Raw genomic sequence first — 22,090 nt, forward strand, 5'->3', positions numbered from 1 at the left:
TACGCTCCAGTCAGTGTTGAACATTCATATTCAAACTGATATGACACACTCTTGAATCTGCACATGCTGACACATTTACATATGAGCTCGGCTGTCGCGGGCCAGGCCGTGATTCGGGGTGACAGGTCTTATGCCACTTCCCTCGGGTCACTGGGGGGGCGGAGTCACAACGTGACAGGAATGAAGGCAGAGGGATGCCTTTCATTCACCGTCCTTCTCCGGTGACACAACCTTCCTCTTTGTTTTAGTCCCATTCCAGGGTCCGGTAGTGGTGAGGTAACATCGGTGCTCGCGTGACTCATATCTGTTGTTTCGCTTCGATCTTGCATTGTCACAGTAGGTTAAGTGTATTCAGAACTTGGATTCATTAAAAAAAGCAACGTTGACTTTGCAGATTTTGATGGAAGCGTATTTGTGATACTTCAAAGACAAACGTGGTGCAGGAGAAGTTTAGTTGTAACGGCATGTCATTTTTAACAGGGCTGCATAAAAGATATATTTATTAATGCATTTAACATAGATGGAAATAAGCTTTTGTGTTTCTCTGCTAATTATTATTGAAAATTTGCACCGCAACTGACAATAATTCTAATGATCAATTAAGTGGCAGATTATTTCCTTTTGTAGATTAATCGTTTTGTCTATATAATGTCATAAAATATATGAATCTGACTCATAATTTCCCAGAGCCAAAAGTGACGGATTCTTGTTTTATCAATCCAAGGTCCCAAATATTTTCCATTAACTATCTGACAAAGAATGGGATCCTTAAATTTTCACGTGAAAAATGATTTGTAATGTATTGATTATTACACTAATTGTTTCAGCGTTATGGGAAACATCAGTTCTGTTTTAAACATTTAGCAGCATTGGATAAAGCATTGATATCGCTTTGGTCATATCCTGTTCAGATTCTGATTTGAGCTGAATTGTTGATGATGTGGCTTCACATTTGTTTACATTTGGATTATGAACTGTGCCTTTAACGCTTTGTGTCATACTGTAACTTGGCACAATAAGCAGCAGCTGCAAACAAGGTCCAAATATGCAGCTGCAGTCCGTCGATGCACTTTTAATGACATTAGACAAACGAACTGAGCAGCTATGTTCAGTATAAACAAAAAACATCACTTCCTGTGCAAAACTACAGCAAATGTGTCAGAAGTTACTTCCATGTGTCCTGTTAAACTGAATACTTCATTAGCCTGCATCCTGTAGGATTTTATTTGTTTCATGATGGAGGTTCCTTAAAGACAAATATATAAAAAAGTACGTGCAAAAAAAAAAAAGCATTCTTAGTGTAATGCATTACAGTATAAAAAGTAAAGGTACTCAAAGTGTCCTCAGATACTTTTGATTTGGCACTGTAAATAAAATTGAATTGAATTATACAGAAGAATAGCCCCTGTGGGTCATACATTATTACATTTTATATTTCTGTATTATTATTATCATCAATGTTTTAATATTTGAGCAATATTTTAATGTTGTCGCTGGTCAACAGGGAGATAATTAAAACTACTTTGTAAACAGACACTCCAATCTCTAACAATGCATCGTTTAAACTGTTCATATGTTTTTTAATTTAAAATATAAGTATAGAGAAGTAAAAAGTACTAAAAGTATTTGTCTCATAGATGTTTTTCTCTGTCTTGTGTCAAACGCACCATGCTTTTACCCACGGGACTGCAGTTCTTGTCCCGTTTATGTCTCGTGCGAAACACTCTTATATTAACCCCACTCTCGACCCTTTCCTAACCCTAACCAAGTGGTTTTGGTGCTTAAACCTAACCACATAGTTTTATGTGAGTTCACAACGTAAATGTTCCCCGTGTCTAAAACAGTGACTTCGAGCATCATGCTTTCTACGCACAGGGCTACCTAGGGCATTGACAAGTGACGCCAAAGGGTCCTGACGAAATGGCCGTATGTGACGAGTTGGGATGAGAAGGCTTAATGTTCCCCAGAGATCTAATCGTTGCACTAACCTCATCAAAATTTTATCAGACTAAAGGTTAAATAAACGGTGAACGGACCTTTGCAGCCTGGACATCCTGGGGGAAGAACTTACGTGTTACGTGCATTATTTAGGACATTTTTAAACGTGACAATAAAAATTAGGTTTACGCCCCAAAATACTCTTACTGGTTTCAACTTTCAGAAACCCACAGCAGTCAAAGTTTTCACAAACGCAGAGTGTTCAGCCTTGTGACTCTGTGTGAACACTATTAACAAAGCTGCAGCAAGGGACGACGCAGAGATTGCATTAAGCACACAGAGTCACCTTCATTATCTGCACAAACACACAAAGAAGACACTGTGGAGAACATATTAGAATCCATACGTGGATCTGTGCCACAGCGCTGCACATGGCGGAAGGCATGCGCTGATTCGTTCACGAGCGCTCACGCCTGATTGCCCCAGATGCTCTCTATCACTGACGGAAAAACCAGAGGAGCCAGGTTCACAGGCCGAGCCGGAGACCCTGTCGCTATTTGCTGCCTCACTCCGCCTCACAAACACACACCACACAGAAGCAAGAAGTTGGACCACAGAGCAAAGAAAGTAGATGAGGACGCAGAGAGGATTGTGTAAAGTACAAAAATGTTATAGACATTTTTGGGGGTACTTTTGTAGTAATGATTCACATTAACAATAAATAAATAAACCCATTCTGCATAGGAAGGTAGCAACAGAACGAGATTTGGGTAGAGGGAGCGGCCTGGTTTCCGTGTTGTAGTCAGAGTAGTATTGACCAATCACGTTTGAGCAGGCTTTGGTTGCATGCAGGTAAACAGTCGGTGTGGAGAGCAAAAGAGGCGCAACACCATCGGCCAAATTTCAATCCCGGAACCCATCGGCTGTCATCTGAGAACTTTAGCTTTCCCATTAGCTTTTAGTTATTTTTCTGCATTCATATATTTGTTCATAGAGACGCCAACTCAACTCCAACTCCAACTTGTTACTCGGAACGTAAAAAAACAATGGCTGCTGCTCGGATGAGGTCAATCTCGCCCCGGATATCTGCTGGGTACATCAGAAAGCCTGAAATATCAGCCGTGGCCCCCTGAGACTAAACTGTCTACGTAGAGATAGCTGAATGGTTCCGAGATTGTATCAGCAATAACTAAATGCATATTACTTACATTTCAACAGTGCTGTGCAAAGACTGTATAAAACATGGACGTAGTCTCTGTGACGTCACCTATAATAGCTTTCTGAAGAGCTGTAGTGAAGCTCAGTGTGGGTGGCTTCTGCTGTCACCGTCTTAGCAGTGCCTGACTCCAACTTACTCCCGGCTAATCCAAAAATGGACCAAGAGGTGGAGCGTGGATGGGGCTGAGGTGTGCCGAATGAAGCCTACAGTCTATGCTAGCCACTTGTGGGAGCACCTGTCAGTCAAAGCAGCCATTCCCTTAGTTATACAGAACTTTAAGCCGTAAAATAATTTAAACTGGCGAGTTATAAATGCAACTGCCATACAGTTTTTTTACCAGGCTGCCATTTTTGTGGAACAGTCTTTGGCACCTCTAGGTTCATCTCTCAGACCCGGTGGTTGGCGCTGTGTCAGCTGATGCAGACCCTCCACACTCTTTCCCTGCCTCCCTGTCACTGCTTGCAATACTGCAAAAGGTCACAACCTCCATTGTGTCTGGGAGCTAATTATTTAGCTCATGATAAATGCATACGATTGTGAGCATTTCCAGCACAAGAAGGAATTTGTTGTTTTGGTTTTTAATGATATTTCCACATTTTATAATCCAAATATTGAGTCATGTGAGCATGTTAACCCCAGCGGCTTCTTGAATTTGCTGTGTTTTCAAACTGTGCACTGAAATGTCGTAGAGAGTAATTTCGCTCAATTGAGCAACTACACAAGTAGTGACACTAATAAAAAGCTAGAAAGAGACAAGCTAACACACAGGGTTATTTTTAGCCGCTGTTCCATATACAACATGTTCCTCCAGACACTAAGATGCTCCGGGGTCATGTTCAGTGTTTATACGGTCTCTTATGGAAACCTCATACCTTAGACTAGATTTAACTGGAGCTTTACTGGAGCCGTGGAAACAATGTTGCAGCCAGAGTCCAGATTAAGATTGGATCTAGGTATTTAACAAATCCCCAAATATGTTACCAAAATGATCAGCATGGCAGGTGTAATCGCTCTAATAAGAGATCATTTTCTGACATATTTTTAAGTGTTTTTTATGTTCAGTAATAACAGATGCTCGGTCTGTCCTTGAATATCCAATAACTTTATCTGTAGAGTTTTGTTCCAAACATACTAGTACTCTCCTGAAGGATAGACAGTGACAAAATAATGAGCTGAAATCACGATGAAATGCACAAATTACACTGATTCCAGTTTCACAGATTTAAAGACACAATTGTTTCTTTGTCATATGTGAAAGAAAATGTCTTGTGTTTTTGGAAAATACATTTCTTTTTAGATTTTATAGACAAAATTAACAAAAGAAAATAGACTAAATCTTTGCAGAACTTGTTTGCCATTCAAATAAGTTTATCTTGATAAATTAAACTTCTACTTTATAATGCGAAATGCTCACAGTAGATTGGAGTAGTGGTTTATTTCATTATTTAGTGATCATTTCTTTTTGCATTTATAAAAAATAATTAATGGTGTCTACAAATTCCCAGAGCTGAAAGTGATGTCTGCAAATTGTCGATTTTATCTGTCCAAAAGTTTAAAAAAAAAAAAAAGAAAAAAGAATGGTAAAGTATAAATGATTTACAATAATATGAAACAGAGAAAAGCAGCAAATCCTGTTTTTTTTTTTAAGAAGGTGCCAGCAGCAGCAGCAACATGAATAGTGTGAGACGGACAAAGAGAAGCCCTCTGGTGGCGGATGAAATCGACGAATTTAGGAAATAATCCGCAGGAGAATATTTGCAGCATAATCTGCTGCTTGGGTAAACTCAGTTTACTTGTTCTTTTATAAACCGGGTGATTTGATTTACATAATTCAATTACACTGTGACACAAGTTGAGGAAAATCCCCCACACATAACATCAGCTTCCTCTCGTCTCCACATTGTTTGGCAGCAAAACTCCAAAGCAGCGCCTCCTATTTCTTTTCTCTTTCCTGTTACATCACCAACACGTGAAGTGTCTCCCAGGACAGTCCTGCCCTCTCCTGTCCTTCCCTCTTCCTCTTCTCCTGGAGTCATGTTTAAACAAAGTAACATTCATACATGAGTGGGTTTCCATGGCCACAAGGCCTCAGGATTAGAAGAAGCCATGGCCCTCCGTGGTGTGATGTGGAGGAAAAAGCCCAAAGGCAAACACACAGATGCTCTCGTGCTACTAACCCTGATGATAGCCTTACGGGCTAACACTTTCAGACGCTACATCAAAAACAAAACGCAAAAAGGAAAAAAAAGATTCACTTGACAGAACGCTTAAGGCCTAACTTTAAATAGCTCTGTGTTTCTGTGTATTATTAGTTTGGGCCTCTGCTGCACGGGACCGGGTCTTGAATGCAGTTTTTTAGGAGTCGAAGGAACTGAACCCCTCTCCCCTAAAGGATCGTTTACATAAAGACTGCATAAAGAACGTGTTTGTTCTGAGAATGATAATGACTTAGTGATTGTATGTGCAGGCCGTAGGGGAGAGCAGCAGCAGCAGCAGCAGCAGCAGCAGCAGCTTCTTTCGGCTGGCACAGTGTGTTTGTCTCTGGATCTCATCACTGCTCCTCTCTCTGGTGTGGCATGATGGGAGCACAGGAGCGGTCGTGACCCCTCAGCTTCAGACCCTCAGGGCAGACACTCACATTTCTCGCTGAGGTCAGCGAATATGACTCGTGCATTTAACCTGTCTTGTGACGCTTTAAGATCTCAGATTGGATGACACCCGTGGTTACAGTTGATGACAGCGATCACGGTTTAATACAACAGCAAATGCTCTTACGAATAGAAAAACAGAAAAACAACAACAACAACAACAACAACAGGTGTATCTATTTAAAGTGCTGTCAAACAACAGTATGTCTTCATAAAGAAGTCAGTCAAAAATACAACACCAGGATCTGATTTCACGCAGCAGACTGTGCAAATCAACAACAGCAGAAGACGGTCAAGTTTTTTACCTGGTTGGGGTGTTCACTGTGTAACTCGTTGTAAAAATGAATCCTGTGTAGTGGTTAGTACTGTCGCCTCACAGCAAGAAGGTTACAGGTTCGCATCCCGGCTGGGGCCCTTCTGTGTGGACTTTGCCTGTTGTCTGCGTGGGAGTTCTCCGGTTTCCTCCCACAGTCTAAAGATATGCATGTGTTAGGTTAATTAATGACTCTAAAATTGCCCATAGGTGTGAATGGTTTTGCGTCTCTATGTGCCCTGTGATAGACTGGCATCCTGTCCAGGGTGTACCCCGCCTCATGCCTGATGTCAGCTGGGCTCCAGCCCCCCGTGACCCCGAGAGGGATAAGCGGTTTTAGATGAATGAACGGAAAAAGACATGTCTCATAATTTAGTTAACCAATCGGGCTTCTCATGGCTGATTCACAAATAAATTTTAGTATTCCAAGATTTTTTAAATGTTATGTTTAGATATGCAAATGAGGCATTGTCTGAGGAAATATGCGCTAATTTGCATATATTTCCAGAAGTGAAATGTGAACATTGGTTGAAACCAGGTTCAAGATTTTTGCTTCATTTTGTTGACACAGTAGAATAAAAGGTTTTTACTGATCGGATTATCGATATCTCTATCTTTCGCTCCAAAAATACTGTTAATACTGTAAACAGCCTTAAAACATCATTTTTTGTTGTGTTTTTAGGAATAAACTGTTGTATAAATCCGACTGTGAATGATTTATAAATAAACCCCTCTGTAAAAACCTTCAAAATATAGATTTGTATTAAACTGGGAAGTTTGGTGTATATGAGTGCCACTGAAGTGGAGATTTACTGTTTGTCTCAGTGGGGGAAAACCCATTTTGAGAAAACGGCAGTTAAAGATTGTAAAATTCACACCTTTTGAGACACTACAGGTGAATAGTGCAAAACATTTTAACTTACAGATATCAACATCACTTCACCAATAGACTACTGACATTTTTACAAGTTTTCAGAAATGTTATGTTTAAATATGCAAATGAAACATTATCTTATGCTAACATTTTGTGAATTTAGGAGTAATCTACAGACACAAACAGAGTTTTTTTTTTATAAAATAAACAGCTAAATGTGTATTTTGGTTGTTTTCCTTCCTTGTTAAAAAGAAGACATGTTAAGGAAGCAAAATAGCCCAAGAAAATATAGACAAAATAATACTTTTTGATAGATAGTATCAAAAATAAAGATATATCAGTCAAACCCCTTTTGTATCCGGGAGCAGGATACAAAACAACTTGGACTCTGAGCTTGGAGAAGATTTTCCCATCTTACATTACTTGTGTTTATTTCATCTCTTATCATAACAGAAGCCCTACATAGCCCTAAACAAAAAGAGACTTCTTGTCCGTATCTTGATGTATGCAAATGTAAGCACAGCTCTGTGTGGTCTTTGTGATGTAGGAGATTTCATCGGGCCGTTGTATACATTGGGATCACGTGGCTGTGAGGCAGCCTGAAGGATTTTCCTGCAGGCAACAACCGATCGATTGAGCTTAGAGAACGTGTGCTTTTATTTCTTGAGGCATTTCATGATCACACATCTTTTTATAGCTTGTGCTGTGGTTGTATTCCAAGGCGAATTTTAAAAATTGAAAATGGGATTTTATGAACATCACATTGCCATGTGTGTAAACGTGGCCTTAAAAGATTATCCTGTGCCTAATTTAATCGGTTCCTCCATTATTTCTCTGTTTCATTTCTTGTCTTGGTTAAGGACAGCATCAAGACCGCGTCGATGACAACATGAACCTGCCGTCGATTCAATATCAGCGTGAGCTTTATCCAATTTTTGCACAACCAGACCTGTCAGCTGACATGGAAAGCATCATTGGATGATTAAAGTTGCATTTGAAGTGTAACCGTAGGCAAGAACATATTGCTAGGCCCCTTTTGTTCCCCAGTCACTCAGTATGTTTCCTGCAGCCTTCTTACGCCTTTTCAATCTTTTCTTTCCTCTCCTTCTCTGTATCCTTTAAGTGTTTTGCAGGAAATTTGATTGCTCAGTTCCTTTTTCCATTCACTCACCATCTGCCGAATTTGGCTTCAACTGTGAATCAATTCTTAATGTTGGCGGCTTTGCACTCACTTGCCTCCTCTGTTTCTCCGTGCATCCATTTCATCTCCTCCGCGGTCTCTGGCGTGTTTTGATCTCTAAACACTAAACAAAACTCAATACAAAAATGCTCACAGAGAAGAAACCTAAACCACCAATAACAGAGGAAGGGGGAGAGCAGCAAACGAGAAGAGCTAAAGAATACATACTCTTCAGAGTAGTTGTGTTACATAAAGTCAGGGGATTGTGGTAGCAGCTCAAGTATGAAATTGTCTGCTGTTGCAGTTGCTGTATGTGAGTAGCAACAAAAGGATTTTGTGCTAAAATGGAGCGTTTCAGACTGAAAGAGAATACAGGTATATTCAGACAGACAGTATGAGAATTATGTGTTTTGTAAACATTAAAGCATGTAAACATGTTCTTGTAGAAACACAGAATACAAGTATGAACCTGAAATGAGCAGAAAATCCCCTTAAAACAATCAAATCACCTGCTGAAAGGGTAATACAATCTGCAAAGATGCACGTTTTGGAGGAATTTGTCATCAAAGTCTTATAGAAGTGGAGAAAACTTGAACCTCTGTAACATTTTTAGTTATCAACCACAAGTAAAAATTATATTATTCTACTGCAACTGGGCTAAATGCTAACATCAGCATGCTAACATTGTTTACCATGTTAATCATCTTAGCTTGTTAAATTTCCCTAATTAACACTGAATACAAAGTACAGTTGAGGCTGATGGGAATGTTAGCTTTACATGTGTTTTATTGTCCTGATGATTCTAGATGAAAATGAGCAATCACCAAGGTTATTACAATTCATCCCATGGGGAATAGGAATGTCTTTAGCAAATTTCATGTCAATCCATCCATTGGTTGTCGAGATATTTCAGACGATACACCACACGGCCATCCATATACCGTAGGCCTGTGTCGGCAGCATGGTTATCCATTTACCTCTTAACTTCAACCTTTTAATCTGTCATTTATACTGTCATGTCTGTCGCCATGTGGCGGCTCTCCAATCACTTTAATGAATTCAGGCTGAACTCTGCATCAACTCTTGTCTCCGAGTATTGTTGTTTGATAAACCTTGGCCCTTCCTGCAGCCGGGGTCCTCAGTCAGCCTGCTCTGCTCCTTAAGGCGAGCACAGTGACAGTGGAGGGATAGTGTCCATGGTGCGGTCAGATGAGAGTGAATGATGGCTGATGGATGCCATGCACTGACATTGAGTAATTACCCAGACGTATAATAACTTGGGAGATCCTTGTCCCCTGTCATTCATGGCCAAATGTAGGTATGAATGATGGATTTGTCAAAAGAAACGGGGTCACGGTCGATGTCTTCCAACACATTTCTAAGTTTTTTTTATCGGGTGTCCCATAACAGGAAGGATCTGCTAAAACATCCTTGAGCGAGATGCTAAACCTTTACCAGCAGCAGATGAATGATCCCCTCAAGGCAACAAACAGCTGTTATAATAAAAATATAGAGAAGATGTTGTGTTCCTGTCTCTGCGATGTACATTTCATTTCAGGGGAAGCAAGATATCAATGATACAAATTCTGCCCAGGTTTGACTTCAGTACATTTTCTTGACATTCTTCAGGCTATTTCTATCAACACGAGTTGATTTTGACTCTTTGTATGTTACGGTTTAAACTAATATTCTCATACTGGGAAGTTATAGCATTTTACTTCAAGACCTTTAATCGGGAGAAAAACAGAAAGTTTTATTTTCCATTGTTGTTTTTACTCAAAAATTCAAAGAAAATGAACAAAAGGGGTTGGAGATCATGCTGGGCTGTCACACATTGACCCTGAAACTCAGGATTATATGGTATTCCAACCAAAAGGATTTTCCCCCCATTAATGACTTACATGTTAAAATAAATAAATAAATGTCTTTTATGGCTCTTTTCCTGTACCTGCCAGTTTGGTTTAAAAAGAGATATATCAAGAGATATAGATTACAATGAGGGATCAGTTATTTCCCGTCGTGATATGAGGTTTTGTTATCACAATTACCATCAGGGGAAATATCAAGGTTTCATGGTTTGTGTTTCATGGAAAATATTGTTCGACACTATGTTACGCCAAAAAAACAAAAAACACAAGCATTCTTTTGGTTCTCTTTTTGCAAATAAAACATTATTTTATATATCGAATATATATAGAGGGTTCTGCATGTACATGTTTCACTCAGGTAACTAAAAATCCCCGGGAAGAGCCTGTAAAGTAAACAGCAACATGTTATGAACTTTTTTTTTTTACCTTGATTTTGGAACAAGAGGTGGATGATTATCTCAAAGAAGTTTGGAATATATTTGAAACGTTGGACCTATTTGCAGTCACGCTATGCAAATTAAATATCCATCTTCTACAACAACTCTCTGGTCATTTTGTAGATTTCCACAATGATCCCATGCTGCCGAATTAAAGTGCTGAAATGTCAGTTCCCTCTGACGTTATTACGCTTCAGTTGAGTGGCACGACGACTTAAGCACACACGTGTCACGTTACTTGCGAGAAAAGTTTCCACTGCCTGCACACACACACACACACACACACACACACACACACACACACACACACACACACACACACACACACACACACACACAAACGATGTGTGAGATTCATTTTCACGGGCCTATAATGCAGGAATCAGGACACCATAGATATCGTAGCTTCTACAATTCTTAACGTTATGAAACCAGGGTTAGGGCAAAATCGGCTCATCTCAACATCCCTTCTTGTATTATTGCAAACATGAACACATGGGAAATAAATGCTCCGAGTCCAAACATTGTAATCTCTACAAAGAGAGAGGGTGTGCTCAATCTGCAGACCAGTCAACCACAGGTGGACAAGATGTCAACAAGGAGACTCACTTGCAGATTATCAAGCGTTCATGTCAACAGCTTAACCCAAATACAACCTTAATTACAATCTGGAGCCTGTGCATCGTGAGGGTGCATGTACATTTGTGCCAACATCAGCCCTGGGCGCACAGACATCCCTGCCTCTTCCTCCGCACAAGCTCCGCCAAAATCATCTCCTCAGTGTTCAGTCACTGGGATGGCAAGGATGTCTCTACTTATCTGGAGTGAACAAATTCAACCGCGGCTGGCAGTGGCATTTGGCCTCTGTGTGTGCTTTCCTTCCTGGCAGCATCTGTGTGTGTGTGTGTGTGTGTGTGTGTGTGTGTGTGTGTGTGTGTGTATCGGCTGCCAACGGATGAGTTTGAAGTCAATGGTTGCTCCTCTAAGATGTCTGATTTAAGCAGCTCTGCTGCTGCAGGGCCAAAGCCGCTTTTCATTACACGATGCTAATTAATTTTAGCGGTAAGTCATGCGTGTTTCTAACTGATTGACTCATTGTCACACCCTAAATAGATGTCCACGACTCATGATGCTCTGAGTGCCAATTTCACGCTAGCTACACAGGGGTGGAAGTTAAGCTATTAAGTTGTATAAAGTGAAATGTCAGGTGCTAATAAAGGGACAGTTTTAATAGGACAGCTGTTAATCAGTCACTCATTAGTGTTGTTGCATTGTTTTACATCCTCGGGGACCTGTTTGTGATATATGTTCTATTAATACCTCACTTTAAGATTGTTGCTCTCTCTATGGTGAACGTTGACAATGTCAGCAGCAACAAAGCAGAGGGGGGGGGGACGTTGAGCGCTTCTGGCAGGTCTCAGGTCTGCTTTGGCCGAGACAATGAGCTTCACAGTAAAGCCAGGCTTCTGTACAGGAGCAGCCTAATGCTCTTATGTCCCCCCTTCATCTCTGTCCCTCTTTACCTTGCTTAACCCATTTGTCTTTTCGCCATGCGTCTCTCCCCTCAGATCAATTCTAGCCGAGCTCAGAGAGCCATTATTCACGGTCAGTCATAAATCACCAATCTAATCAGCTCCTGCACACATCTGCCGGCAGGAAAGTACCTACGAGCACAAGATATCAATCCCTTCAATAAGTGAAGAACTTGTGCGTTTTCTGTGTGTGTGCTTGTAGTAATTGACCCTTGTGTTGAAGTCTGTAAATCTTTTGCTCTATGGGGGGTTAAACCTGCCTTCCACTTGCTTGTTAGCAGTTTGTTTCGCATCACTGCTGCCCCTCACTGAAAGCGTACAAAATCCTGTATCGGATGAGAGCAAGATGGGACGTGGGCAGCCCTGGGCTTCACAAACACAAAAGATGTGATTCTTTAAACGGAGCACATTTTTATTCTCGTCATAGCTGAATTGAAATGACTTTTCCTCCTCATTAGAAAAACGAGATTTGTTCCAAAAAAGCCGATAGCTTGATTGTCTGCAGCATAAAGTTGACACCAAATAGACATTAATTAATACCTCTTTTATGCTCTTTCTGTGCTGAGCTAAAGGCTTTGTTAACCCTTTCCTTCATTTTACAGTTGCTCTCATTTGGAGTGGCCCTTCAAAATAAGAGCCGGTGTGTAAGAATAATGATGTTTAGAATAGAGAGGCGCCTCCTCCTGTTGGACCCCCATGGAACCTTATTTTGGAAAGAATATACATGTTGTGAACATGTGATGTTTGTCAACTTAAAATATGATTTTCCAGGTCAAGGAAAGCCACAGATTGGTGTAAAACTGTTGAAGTATAAGGCTGTGTAAATACACAATCAGAAAGACTACTCACCCCAGCAAGTGACGTCTGAGAGTCTTTATTTTACCCACATCCATGAACAACAGATCTTGAAGTTTTATAAAACTAATCAGGTAATGTCACGTGTTGAGGATCATAGATAAGTTAGCTTGCTAGCTACTGAGCAAGCTAGGCGACGTATATTGTGCGAGGAGAGAGATGTAATTTAATGAGTGGTTAGTGGTACTTCGACAAACCTACATCATATGTGTAATTCATCGCACAATTCAAACAGGATTAAAAACATAATTAGTCTCTCCTCGCTCATTACCACACATATTTCTTGTGAAATAATATTCCATTGGGAGGGGAGTAGCCTTGCCTTTCTTTGGAAACCATTTATTTAAGATTTTTTGTTGTTGCATTTTTGCCTTTATTGGAATGTTGACAGTGAAAAGACAATAAGGGATATTCTTCTTCAAGTGATGTATAATAGGAGATAATACTCATTCTAATGTTGCTTCATCACCCTCTGCTATTTATACTTCTTTCAGAGTAATGAAAAGTACAGTGCAGAAAATTCTTGGTTGAGAGAAAGAGGTGTCACTTCTGAAAAGAAGGTTTTATATTTTTGGACTCTACACTTACCACAAACTTGCAGACACAAGGGGGGTCAATAAAGTGACTACAAATACATATACACTTTTCCGTCCGTGCTCTTGAACGTCTCCAGTTTGATCTTGAGCTGAACACTGTGAGTCGTACATTTCAGCCCTGTCTTTGTTTGGAGACCGTTATCTCCCCTCTGTTTAATTCTCAGTGGCTGCCATGGACACTCAAAACAGAGCTACTATGTAAATAAACATCATACCCAGTGCAAAGCTCCCCCTTCTGGCTTGTGAAACAGGACAAGGTAAAATACATAGAAGTGGTACTTCAGTTATACATACACAGTCTCAGGGGGCACCTGGAGTTGAACTGTTCAATGCACTTCTCTACACTCCACTACACACACACACTGTTTGAACTGCTCACTTTGGCTTTCAATACAAAAGAGAAGTTATTGAGGCAGGGGGCACCCAGAGTTGAACTGGGGACCTCTTGATCTGCAGTCAAATGCTCTACCACTGAGCTATACCCCCTTCCATAATGTAGCTTTAATCTGATATGAAAATACAAATGGGAGACATGGATAGGGCCCAAACTCAGGGGACCCAAAATGACCAAAAAGAGACAAAAAGGGATGGAAAAAAAACACAAAACGACCACAAAGAGATTATAAATGACAAAAAAATGACCTTAGAGACGTAAAACGAAAAATGCAAAACGGTGATGCGATAACACCACACAAATATGCAAAATGACTAAAAATACATGTAGATGCAAAACAATTACAAAGACATACAATACAAATAGAAATAAAATTACCACATAGAAAACCGTCTACAAATATGTGCATAATGATCACAAAAAGACTCAAAATTACTACAAAACGACTAAAAGTTGCCTCTTTGAATTAGTGTGTCTTGTTTCTACATAGAGTGTGTGTGTGTGTGTGGGGGGGGAGGGGGGGAGGGGGGGGGCATTGGCTTATAATCCGTACATGATGGAAAATTATGCTCATTTGAATTAGACATTTTACCTGACAAAAAGATGGATTCAAATAAAACAGGGGAAAAGAGACAAAATGTTGAGTCTTTACATTTGCCTGGTCTTAACGTAGAGCGTCGTCCCCAACCAGGAGGTCAGACATAAATGGTCAACTGGCAATTAACAAAAAAAAATGTCTTTGTCTCATGTCTGTAAATCTTTGCATTTTCTGACTCTTGGTCAGACAAGCAATTTGAAGACATCGCTTTGGGCTTCAGGAAATTATGGCGGGCATTTTCCGCTCTTCTCTGACACACACCAACTAATTAAACATTAGTTGCAGCATCATAGTGAAGGTCAAGTCTGTGCATCAGTATTGTTAAAACAGCTCTTTTTTCACCAGGGTTTATGGTTGGGTTGTGTAGCTGGTTTCTGGCCCACAGGCGTCTTATACTGTATTTACATGACCCCCAGATTAGAATGAACCATTATTCTCATCTAGTGGTGTGCAGTGTACGTGATGTGTGAAGAGCGTCTGTCTTTATGGTCCTCTGTGGATGATGATGAGGTGGTTTCGGAGAGGGGGATGGTGGACAGTAGTGAGAGTAAAATGAGGGGAGGTTAGAGGGAAGGGTGAGGGTGTGCTGGGATTTGTGGGGGCGGGTATAGCGAGGGCCCACAGGGAGGGAGGTGGGGGATGGTGAGGAAGGATACTACTGTGCTTTCTGATATTATAATACCTACTGTGAGCTGGCTTGCAAGCAGGCTCCATATTCTACCCTCAGTGCCACACTGTGAATTGGGGGGGTGTTGCATGAGAGCTTTGTCTCTGCACAGCGCTTGGTGCCACGGGCTGAAACAGGGCACTCCATTCATGCACTCTCTCCAATTTTTGTCTCATTAGACTGAGGGCGCCATGCGTGTCTAGCTCCCTTTGTGTGTTTAGGTGCACATGCATGCCAGTTCCTATAGAGTGTGAGAATTGATTTCTTCGCTTGCAGGGTTTTCCCTCTGTAACATATGCGTGCATCAGGCGTAGGTGAGGATCTGTATTCATGGTCTTTTTTTTTGTTTCCCCGTGTGATTTGATGACAACGGATAAGACCTCATATCAGGGAGGGAGGGAGGGGACTGCTCTCTCCAAATTCAGTCAAGATTTTCCCACCCTCAGGCCAGTTGTGAAATCGACACACGCTTTGATGGCCGCGTTACTCTCGCGTTCGCCTCGTCCAAAAACAAGCTCCGAGTCCTAACGGTGTGACCCTTATTTTAGAGCGTGCTCCAAATCCCTTGACCCGTGTGTGACTTTTTGTTTTCACTTCATAAAAATATTAAATGCAAACATGCAGAGAGGGGGAATGAGTGTGTTTGAAACGCACCATCAGCGCTCTCCTCAGAGTCATCGCTCATCACCACTCTGCTCTTTTGTATCTATCAGTCTTTCAGAGAGCAGAATGGCCCCTACAGTGTAGACTGAGGCTGAAAGCTGCAGCTGCTGCACATACTGAGCAGAGGCAAGGGACAGCACTCCTGCTCCTCTACACACACACACACACACACACACACACACACACACACACACACACACACACACACACACACACACACACACACACACACACACACACACAAAGAGAGCTGCTCCTCCCTGTTTGTCTGATGTTTTGCTTTGCCTTAATAGCAAGACTGATGCCATTTAAATCTTCCGCTTCATTTCACTCAATGCAAATCCAGCTGCATAAGTGAGTTAGCAAAGTCCTCTACAAACACATGGGCAAGGACAGTGAATGCAGCGGGCCTGTACAGTGTCAGTTCATTTCTTCTAATGTCAGATTTATCAAAGCGATACAAGCGATGTGGAGATGGCTTAAATTTGCATTTTTTTTCTTCCTCATATGGCTGAAAAGATTTAGCAGTGTGCACCAGGATTTCAATAAACAGATTATCATTTCATATCACACATACACAACCTTGGCGCACTTCCTCAACTGGGTTGTGTTTTACTAATGTTATCAGGTAACATGTCGGCAGGGACTTCCTTTTTTTTTAATCTATTGCGATTCGCGATTCAGACGGGACGATTGTGTTTAGCTATATTTATAGCTGGTGTTAATATTTACCTTGCATATTAACATGTTTCACACTAATGAGGCATAGTCAAAGATATAATGATGCAACAGTTTATAAAGAAGAGATATTTATGTGACGTTGTTCCAAGATTCAGTACTTTATGTCTGACTGGAGATCAGGGGGATGAGTATCATTTAAATATTTGTGTTATAGCGTATTAATTGCTACTTTTCAATAACTTCTGGATGTTTACAACGCTCATTTGTATGTTTGTTTATTTATTAATCATTTTCTTTTATTTGTTTTAATTGAATTATTGGACAATTGGACAATTTTTGTGTTTCTGTGTACAAACCTAATTTAAGGGTGGATTTAAATAAAAATGATAAAATGATGCAATAACATAATATATAAATTCTATAATATAATGGATCTGCATTATGAGTAGCTCACTTTTATTTATTTTTTATGTTCTTGCTGGTAACAAGTCTCTACTTTAACTAAAATTTTTATTTGACTGATAATTAAGTATTTTCACATCCTGTTTTAGCTACTTTCAGGTTTGTAAAGCAAAATATCAGTGTCATAAAATACTAACCACGACTAAATACATCACATTTTGTCATATAAGCCACAAAAAATGCACACAAATGTGCACATCCACATACAGTACATAAGCAAAAGCAGTAAATCCAATGTATACTCTGCAATTCCATATCTCACAGCACAAACAGATACAGCAGATAACCATGAGACATATAGAGATATTATTGGTACCAGCTGTGGCAATTATACATATTTGAAATGTTATTTAAAGAAACCTTCCTCTCCTTCATCCGTATTTTCAGCTCCTGTGGTATTAAAGATACGCCGCTGTAAATGAAGTCATCCCTAATCCCTAATATGTGCTTTATGGCCCCTGTGACGAATACTAATACAGGTGAAAGTGCTGTGTGATTGGTTAGATATTATTAGCATGGGAACAGGGTCTTAGGAGACACGAAAAAGAGAGGGAGCGGCACACCCCTGTGCATCCAGGTGTGTGATATTTAGCAGCAGCAGCCGCCTCAGGACCACATCTGTCAGACAAGTGAACACACGCTGTAATGATGAAAGACTGGGCACTTCCCTGGAGAAATTGAATAATATTCATGAATAAGAAAAACACACGTATAGTTGTTTGTGAGCACACATATTCAGAGGTTAAAACATACACACATGTTTCCTCTGCCCTCTAAACTTGTCACCAAAGGCGAAGGTGCTCTGCACATGCACCTACACATGTAGACACACACACACGCACATGCACACGCACACGCACACGCACCCACACACACGTCGAATACGCTCCATCCTCGCCTGAAGACACAACAAGAAACATCTCATTCTGAGTCACTCAGCTTGACTCACACACACACACACACACACATAGACAAACACCCACACACATGCACACACGCACACATGCACACAAGCACACAAGCACACATGCACACAACCACGGAGCAGCTTTTTCCCTCAGGAGCACTTTGCTTTACCATTGCCCTTTAACTTGGTTACTGGAACACATTTTTTTCATCTCTAATTCATCATAAACTGTATTGTATATGCTTACTCCATTCACACACAGATCCTCAGACCCCTCCTCTTTCAGCCCTCCCTTCCTCTCTCAGCTCCTTCCTCCCTCCTACTCTTCCTCATTCCTCCTCTAATGAGTCTCTTGAGAGCGCAGGTGAGCCTGAGGAGGGGATAGACACCTGCTTCCACGTGTGTCTTGGCATGCATTATTATGGATGATAGCGTACACATGCTCACGGAGATGCCCCACCATCCTTTCACCTCAGGGTTAACCCGTCTCCTTCGCCGCTAATTAGAGATGAGAATCTTAAAAGGCTGATGAGTGAAGGAAGTGTGAAGTGAAGTTTGGCTCAGTCCTGCTGCTGTATGCGTGATGGAGATACACAAATCTCAAGGAAAATATTGAGTTCAAAAGGAAAGATTAGGATAAGAAAGGACATGCACAAACTAAGGAAAAGTCTCAGAATAGTATGCCAGAAAAAAAACATTATTGGTGATGAGGGGGCATCCAGAGATGAACTGGAGACCTCTTGATCTGCAGTCAAATGCTCTGCCACTGAGCTACACCCCCACATATCATACTCAATATGCCTTGCATATAGTCCAAGTCTACTCCAAGGTATTGGCAAGGAGGGTTCATCCTATAGTCAAACCTCAGATTGAAGAGGAACAATGCAGATTCTGTCCTGCATGTTGAACAATGGACCAACTTTTCCCTCTTGCAAGGATCCTGGAGGGGCCATATGACCGGGTCCTCCGGGAGATACTGTGGGAGGTGCTATGCGATTATGGGGTGAGGGGGTCATTTCTGAGGGCCATCCAATTTCTGTACACTCAAAGAGAGAGATGTGTCCTGATCCTCGGCAGTAAGTGGGATTCGTTCCCAGTGGGGGGTGGCCTCCGCCATGGTTGCACTTTGTCACAAATCCTGTTTGTGATTTTCATGGACAGGATATCGAGGCGTAGTCATGGTGGGGCGGGGTTGCAGTTTGATGGGCTGAGGATCTCGTCACCTGCTTTCACGTGTGTCTTGGCATGCATGATTATGGATGACAGCGTACACATGCTCACGGAGATGCCCCACCATCCTTTCACCTCAGGGTAAACCCGTCACCTTTGCCGCTAATTACAGATGAGAATCTTAGGTTAGGATAAGAAAGGAAATGCACAAACTAAGGAAAAGTCTCAGAATAGTATGCCAGAAAAAGACCATTATTGGTGATGAGGGGGCATCCAGAGTTGAGCTGGAGACCTCTTGATCTGCAGTCAAATGCTCTGCCACTGAGCTATACCCCCACAGACCTAACATCCACACTCAACATAACTTGGATCTACTCCAAGTCTACTCCAAAGTATTGGTGAGGAGGGTTCATCCTATGGTCGAACCTCAGATTGAGAGGAACAATGCGGATTCGGTCCTGGATGTGGAACAACAATGGGCCATATGACCAGGTCCTCCGGGAGATACTGTGGGAGGTGCTATGCGAGTATGGGGTGCGGGGGTCATTTCTGAGGGACATCCAATTTCTGTACAGTCAAAGAGAGAGATGTGTCCTGATCCTCGGCAGTAAATCAGATTCATTCCCGATGGGGGGTGGCCTCTGCCAGGGGTGCACTTTGTCACCAATCCTGTTTGTGATTTTCATTGACAGGATATCGAGGCGTAGTCATGGTGGGGCAGGTTGCAGTTCGATGGGCTGAGAATCTCGTCACCTGCTTTCAAGTGTGTCTTGGCATGCATGATTATGGATGATAGCGTACACATGCTCACGAGATGCCCCGACATCCTTTCACCTCAGGGTTAACCCGTCTCCTTCGCTGCTAATTAGAGATGAGAATCTTAAAAGGCTGATGAGTGAAGGAAGTGTGAAGTGAAGTTTGGCTCAGTCCTGGTGCTGTACGCGTGATGGAGATACACAAATCTCAAGGAAAATATTGAGTTCAAATGGAAAGATAAGGATAAGAAAGGAAATGCACAAACTAAGACAAAGAAATGACCATAACTGGTGATAAGGGGGCATCCAGAGTTGAACTGGAGACCTCTTGATCTGCAGTCAAATGCTCCACCACTGAGCTACACCCCCACAAACATGAACTCAGCCATTGGTGTCTGACGCCTAACTCATGGAGAGTGATTTTATTGAAACCTACTGATTGAAAACTACTAATTCAAAGTTCCAAAAACATTATTTAAAAAAAAACAACATTCATGGTCCACAGACAAAAATGACATAATGTGAAAATCCCACATCACAACTATTAACATTAGTTGTTTGTTCCATAAAATGGTTATTCAGTGTCTCCATAAGCCCAAGATGACGTCCTCAAATGTCTTGTTCTGTATACAACTCAAATATATTCAATTTACCGTCATAGAGGAGGAAATAAGCTTTATATTACAAATATAAACTCATGCTACTGTAAATAAAACATGCTCAGTGTATTCAGTGTAGATAAATAAGAACAAAGCACCACACATGGAGTTGCTGCTATGATCGTGAATACATGTAATGTGTATTATCAACAGAACTACGAGTTTGTGTTACGTTCAACACTAAACTGTCACAATATAGGATTATATGAATGCATTGAAAGGTGGCGGCATATATGGGGCTCCTGTGATCTTATTCTGCAGTCCACAAAATAAACCTAGACATAAGGAAGCTGAGATTAAACTAACCTCATCAAGAGAGCACTGTCTGTAGCTCTTATGGTGTTTAAAGCTGCAAATTTGATTTGATTTTTCACAGAGCTATAAGAACCTCTGTTGTTTACTACTATATGCTATGTCACTGTGCTTACACTGGTAAGGACAGGGGGCACCCAGAGTTGAACTGGGGACCTATTGATCTGCAGTCAAATGCTCTACGACTGAGCTATACCCCCTCTTAAATAAACTGACCATGTAATTTGTATTTCCCACCCTGGACTCAGAGCTGCAACAAAACAAGGAGTCAGGGAGGAATTACCTTCCCTCTGAATCAATGATATTTTCATGTTTGTGTTAATGAGCATGTGCTTGTAGATGCTGTAGCCTCCATTCACCCCGTGTTCATCAATTAGCTCCATGCTAATTACAGAAAAATCACTAACAGGGGTTTAACATTTCCAAGTACTTATCACAGTGTTTTCTCAATTGCTTCGGCTCAACAGTCTCAACTTTCTCTGAACTGTAAATGCAGATGTTGTAATTGTTTCAAGGGACATCACAACAAAAGGCAGTGACTCACCCAAAACATTTCATTCATTCAAAACCTAGTTAGTTTTGTCAGTAAAGTGGCCAATGCCACAAATATGAAGAGTTGTTTTGTCGTAGCTTGAGCTGTAGTGGTCAAAATATATGAACATGCATACGTTCATACAGTCCTCTCTAAGAGGTGATGACAACAAAAAAAATACTAGTTACCTGTGGGGGTGTAGCTCAGTGGTAGAGCATTTGACTGCAGATCAAGAGGTCCCCAGTTCAAATCTGGGTGCCCCCTGTGGAAACATTATGTCCACCCACATTGTATGAAACCGTTATGCTGTTTAATGTAGCCTAACAGCGCTGTAGAAGCCCAAATGCCTCAAAAGCAGGAATCCTGACATTGAGATTGAGAACCACTGGCATAGAACATTACGTAACATTGCAGCTACAGGTGTCAAACTGTGTGCTAGTGCGTTCTGAAAGTCTACAGGTTTCCGTTCCAGCCAGACACTGCTCACATACTAAACTGCAGGTGAGTGTACTAATAAATCCCCCAACAACCCTCTGGCTGCAGCACTAATCAGCTGCTGCATTTACACAGAATGATCGGAAACGTGCTGTTTAACCAGCAGTGAACACTTTGCATTAATATTGATTCAATTAAGTGGTTTTGTTCTGAGGCAGCAGCGGTTTGTGCCGGTTTGTGACCATAGAAGTTGCTTTTTCACTTCAGGTCGACTCATTCCCTTCATACCCAAAGACCGCCTATAATATAAGCCAGGCCAACTGTTGATACGCTAAATAAAAGAAACCATGTTTACTACACTATAGAAAATTAATGTGTTGCATCTATAAATAAAC

This window comes from Echiichthys vipera (genome assembly GCF_963691815.1).
Source record: "Echiichthys vipera genome assembly, chromosome: 17".
Lineage (NCBI taxonomy): Eukaryota > Metazoa > Chordata > Actinopteri > Perciformes > Trachinidae > Echiichthys > Echiichthys vipera.